General features: G+C 45.1%; 1 long non-coding RNA gene across 1 annotated transcript; it reads right to left on the reverse strand.

Annotated features, from left to right (window-relative positions):
- Window positions 1–268: 268 nt before the first annotated feature.
- LOC143736658 (uncharacterized) lies at window positions 269–912 on the reverse strand. The gene is made up of 3 exons (XR_013203539.1): window positions 824–912; window positions 442–529; window positions 269–352 (listed from the first exon to the last, which is right to left on the reverse strand). It is a non-coding gene; the product is annotated as an uncharacterized LOC143736658 (long non-coding RNA).
- Window positions 913–4498: the final 3586 nt, after the last annotated feature.

Here is a 4498-nt window from a genome sequence, read left to right on the forward strand (position 1 = left end):
CGGCTGCTGGGGCTGGGACTGCTGGGGCTGGGACTGCTGGGGCTGGGACTGCTGGGGCTGGGACTGCTGGGGCTGGGACTGCTGGGGCTCTGGCTGCTGGGGCTCTGGCTGCTGGGGCTCTGGCTGCTGGGGCTCTGGCTGCTGGGGCTGCGGCTGCTGGGGCTGGCTCTTTATCCTGGTCAGCCACCGCTGAACTTGGCCCAGGTTTGTCCTCAGGGATGGAGGCAATTAGGATAGGGGGGTTGTTGGAAGGCCTCTGTCCCAAGACCTCATCCATGTGGACAAACCAGGGCCAAGTTGCAGCAGTGGATTTCCCGCTCACCCCCTCACCTGTCCCAGGACACTTGCAATCCTAAGGCAGAGCAAATACACCATACCTGTTGTTAACAAGAAGAACACCACAATACATTTCAGCAAAGATGTGTCAATTAACTTGCTTACTTTGTATTTTTTTTTTAAGTTGTCCCATTTTCTTTTGGCCTGCAAGGGAGTGACCTTCCCTTGCAGGTCCATTTTCTCCAGAATTCTCCTAAAAAAAAAAGGAGAAAAAGGTTAGGGTTAGGACTTTATGAAAAATATTAAGACAGGACTGCAATCTTAACATTAGAGAAATCACACAGCAGTACATGCATACAAAATACCAGAAATTATATTCCTGGATCCTCAAGTTTGCTTAAAATGTTTGTTGAAAAAAACACTAAGTGAAAGACTATTGCCTTAACTAGTTCTTGTCTCATTGCTGTGGGCTTTGTACAGGGTGAGGGCTAATTTTTGTATACAAGAGGCAGCTAGTGGAAATATTACAAATGGTTAATGATTTTACCTCCAAGCCACAGTGGCCGAGTTTTTGGCCCCTGTAAACAAGTGGTCATTTTCGGCCCGTAATTTTATAAATGCAGCCGTTTGCTCCTTGGTCCCTGAAACAAAAAGTATTATAACAGGTTTTGCCTCATAAATGAAGCTGCAGTTTTTTAGTTTAAGTTCAGGTTTTTTAAGAAACATCCCTGGGTTTTAACACTTGTTTTGCTAGCTATTTTGGGTAAATTAAATAATGTATTGCGGACACCGCTATGTTTATCTACCACATGTCAGCTGGATTTGTGCTGCTGTGTTATTTACTTCAAATTACCCTCCTACTTGAAATTCACTGCATAAAAGTTTATTAATATTGTGTCTTGTTTCTAGTTCAAACATCTAAAAATTCTTAAATCAAGAAGCATTTAGCCTACTAGACAAATAAAACATTTCTTGCTTTGGGGGAAAATAACTTAAAATTAAGTGAGTTTTTGATTAAAACAATAACATAATTTGCTAATGGGTTAAGATAAATAATATTAAATCAAACAGAAAACAAGATTATTTTACTTACACCATTTGGCAGATTATTTTGCTTATTTTAAGCAAAAGCTCACTTAATTTAGTTTTTCCCCCCCAAAACAATATAATAACTTTTGCTTGTCTAGTAGCCTAAAAGCTTTTTTTAAAATGTATAATATAAACAAGACCAAAAAACTAAGCAAGAAAAGCATTTTGTACTTTAGTATTTGCTTCATTTAACTCAGGGCTTGATCCATATTTATGCCTTTAACAATTGTTTCGCTAGTTATTTTAATAAATTAATTCACAATACTTACATTTATAACTGAATTCCTCGGTCACCACACAACTAACACCTGCCATTCTCTAAATAAATGGCAATGAATAAACTCGAATAAACTCGCGTGAGTCGCGTCGTCACCGGCGCGCTATGAATTCTGGGGAAGCGTAGGCCGCGAAGTGTCCATTTTTGTACACTTCGTTTGTCCGAGAAACGAAGGGCGCATTTGGGGTCGCATTTGAATGACATACTAAACTTAGTCGCGCCGCGGTGACGCAATTGGCCTTCCAAGCGTGCAGAGTTTGAATTGGGACAGTCTTCTTAGCACTGCTGTGACGCAATCTGCTTTAGAATGCGGCCTTCGAAGGGCGCAGTGTTTGAATTGGGACAGCCTTCGTCGCGTCCTCTGTGACGCAATCGGCCTTCAAATCCGGCCAATCGGCCTTCAAATGCGGCCTTCGGAGGACGCAGCCTTCACATTGGGACACAGCTATAGTGTTACTAGGTGGTTGGTAATTGTCAAAGATGGTTACTGTTGAGTTTGTAGCATTTTATTGGCATGATTTAGCACTTAGCTAATCAATATTAGCATGTAGCTATTCACTGCTAGCATGTGTAGCGTGTAGCAAGTCCTGTTTGCTAGCATGAGTCAAAAGAGCCAACCCCCATCTCTATACGATGATTTCATGGGCCGTCCTACACCATAGTAAGTCAATGGGGCAACTTTGGGCCGCTCCTGCCCCCCAGGGGTGCAACTTTTACCCCATTGTGTGGTATGTTCTTACAGAGCCTGTCAGCCTCTTCAAATGTGGTAAATTACACGTTTCTGCGACATCCTCGTTCCGAGCTACGACTCGTCAAAGTTTGACGCAATTTTAAGTCTATGGGATTTTTCGGCCGGTTTTTCGCCCCTGGGGCGAACATCGTACCCCCGATCCCTTATAAAAGTCATAGCACACCATTCCCGAACAGGCTGCACGTTTTGACGCCTCATTCGTGGGTCTGTGACAAAAACTGCGGGAGGAGTAGCGCGTCAAAAAGTGGCCAGAAGAATAAGAATAAGAACTAGAATGTACATTTCCAGAAGAAAATGTGAAGTGGTGCTTGCAGTGGCAAAACTCGCCACTCGGTTGCTAGGGTGTGGTACATGATTGCATACTAGGCAACAAACATGTCTGTACTATGTTCTGGTGCTGAGATATGGCTTATTCATGTTGTTCAGGTGGTTGCTAGGGCATTGCTAAGGTGTTCTGAGTGGTTGCTAGGGTGTTTTGGGTGGTTGCTAGGGTATTCTGGGTGGTTGCTAGGGTGTTCTGGTTGGTTGCTAGGGTATTTTGGGTGGTTGCTAGGGCATTGCTAGGGTGTTCTGGGTGGTTGCTAGGTGGTTGCTAGGGTGTTCTGGGTGGTTGCTATGGTGTTGCTAGGCGGTTGCTAGGGTATTATGGGTGGTTGCTAGGGCGTTGCTAGGCGGTTGCTAGGGTGTTCTGGGTGGTTGCTAGGGCGTTGCTAGGCGGTTGCTAGGGTGTTCTGGGTGGTTGCCTGGGTGTTGCTAGGCGGTTGCTAGGGTATTCTGGATGGTTGCCAGGGTGTTGCTAGGCGGTTGCTAGGGTGTTTTGGGTGGTTGCTAGGGTGTTGCTAGGTGGTTGCTAGGGTGTTCTGAGTGGTTGCTAGGGTGTTGCTAGGCGGTTGCTAGGGTATCCTGGGTGGTTGCTAGGCGGTTGCTAGGGTGTTCTGGGTGGTTGCTAGGGCGTTGCTAGGCAGTTGCTAGGGTGTTCTGGGTGGTTGCTAGGGTGTTGCTAGGGTAATTTGGGTGGTTGCTATGGTGTTACTAGGTGGTTGGTAGTTGTCAAAGATGGTTACTGTTGAGTTTGTAGCATTTTATTGGCATGATTTAGCACTTAGCTAATCAATATTAGCATGTAGCTATTCACTGCTAGCATGTTTAGTATGTAGCATGTCCTGTTTGCTAGCATGAGTAAAAAGAGCCAACCCCCATCTCTATACGATGTTTTGATGCAGAGATATAGGTCTTGCAAAACGGTTGCTAGGGTACTATGTTTGGTTGCTAGGGAGTGGCTTGGCTAGCCTGGTAATACCAGACTCTGCTACTTCACTTTGCTTCGTACACAGAGTCTGGGATAGCATAATAGAGAAGTGTTTTCTCTCTCGCTAGGGGGCGCGTACTGAAGTTTAAAATCATTGGTTACCCGTAAGCCAATCAGATAAGTTTGTTTATGACGTATGTTATGCGCCGACACAGCCGCATCGAACCACAGACATCATGCATCGAACTCAAATCTATGATCGAACTTCCACTGTAAACACTTGATGATGCGAGCGAAATACCCGAGTGAACATGGCTGTAAACGACTTTTTTGATCTGTGAGTGATGTAATAGAATGACTGCTGCGCTTGACAGGGCACAAACGAGCATAGAGAGAGAGAGAGAGAGAGAGAGAGAGAGAGAGAGAGAGAGAGAGAGAGAGAGAGAGAGAGAGAGAGAGAGAGAGAGAGAGAGAGAGAGAGAGAGAGAGAGAGCGCCCCGGCCGCGCGCGCGCACTCCCACGTCTACAAACAACACGAGCGCTGTCTTGCTCTCTCTCCCTCGCGCATATTCATAAAAATCAATCGACAAGATAGTAAGAGGTCGGAAGACCGCGGTTTCACGTGGAGCATTTGGAGATTTTTAGAGATTATAGACTCTAGGAACAACATCTCAATGAACAACATCTCAACTATAAAGGCCTGTCTCATATAAGTTAGACGCCTATCTCAAGTTCAAGCCGGTGCAGTTCGACGATTTGGGCAAATAAAAGCCCGGGCTATTATTTGAAGTTTTACGGTATTTAAGACCTGGAAAAGAAAAGAGACACTGACCTGTCAAAAGGCTCCCCAGTTTCT

Source organism: Siphateles boraxobius, unplaced genomic scaffold, assembly GCF_051911475.1.
Source record: "Siphateles boraxobius isolate OS27281-9 unplaced genomic scaffold, OSU_SipBor_1 130, whole genome shotgun sequence".
Taxonomy (NCBI): Eukaryota; Metazoa; Chordata; class Actinopteri; order Cypriniformes; family Leuciscidae; genus Siphateles; species Siphateles boraxobius.